This window comes from Trichosurus vulpecula, chromosome 1 (assembly GCF_011100635.1).
Source record: "Trichosurus vulpecula isolate mTriVul1 chromosome 1, mTriVul1.pri, whole genome shotgun sequence".
In the NCBI taxonomy this organism is placed as follows: domain Eukaryota; kingdom Metazoa; phylum Chordata; class Mammalia; order Diprotodontia; family Phalangeridae; genus Trichosurus; species Trichosurus vulpecula.
Window position 1 is genome coordinate 66,246,940 of NC_050573.1, and position 1,086 is coordinate 66,248,025.

General features: G+C 39.8%; 1 pseudogene; it reads right to left on the reverse strand.

Annotated features, from left to right (window-relative positions):
* On the reverse strand, positions 1 to 800 carry LOC118830445 (annotated as a pseudogene).
* Positions 801 to 1,086: the final 286 nt, after the last annotated feature.

The following is a 1,086-nucleotide window of genomic DNA, read 5'->3' on the forward strand; positions in this document are numbered from 1 at the left end:
TCACTGAGAGGAAGCTGATCTGCTCATCACCCTCCTCAGGGCATCCTTTACAACTTTATTCCTTGAGCTATAGATGCTAGTGTTTGTCATGGGAGTGACTGCAGTATAAATTGCTGAGGTGACTGAATTTTTCCAGGAATGAGTAGATGAGGGGCTCAGATGTGCTCCACACCCTGGGCCATCGAATAGTGAAACAACACAGAGGCAAGACCCACAGGTGGAAAATATTTTATGCTTTCCCCCAGTTGATGGGACTGTAATATAATAGAATATGTAATATATGTGATAGAACATATATCCATATGAATATATAATAAAACAAATCTGACTATAAGAATAAATGATAGCTGAGAGGGTTGAATTGCCAAGCAGGATGAACCTTTCATGACAGTACATTAAGAAAATTTTTATGAGTTTTTCACAACAAGAGAGCTTAATAACTCAAGGGAGACCACAGAAGAAGTGAGGGATTTCATGGTCTATGCAAAAGGACAACTGCATCACCATTGGACTATGGAGAAAATGTAGAATACTTATGGTCTAAGAAAGCAGGCTTCATACTTGAGGGTGCATGATAGCTACATACTGCAGAGGGTGATAAATGACCACAAAGTGGTCATAGACCATCACAGTGAGGAACAAATTGTCCATTTGAGTAATGACAGTGAAGAAATACATCTGATTCAGCCAGCCAGAATAAGGACAACCTTATAGTGTATCAGGTTGTTTTCCAGCATCTTAGGGACTGTGGTGGATACCAGAGAGATATCTGCCAAGGAATGAATAAAAGGTGAATTCATTAAGCTACCATTTCAGGCTTACCACAATATGGTGCATCCCTACTTTGTCCTTTTTAATAAATGAAGAACCTAAGGCTTGGAAAAATTAAGTGATTTGGTAGTGAGTGCCACAGAGGGGCTTGTACCAGCTGTATTTTTCTGGGCACATGAAAGACAAAATAAATCTAATCTGTAGCCCTGGCTAGAAGTGGGACACACACAAATATGGACATTGGGAGTCAGAGTTCAATTGTAAGAGTCTGTATGTATGTAAGACAGAGATCCTAAGTAAACCAAGTCCCACAAG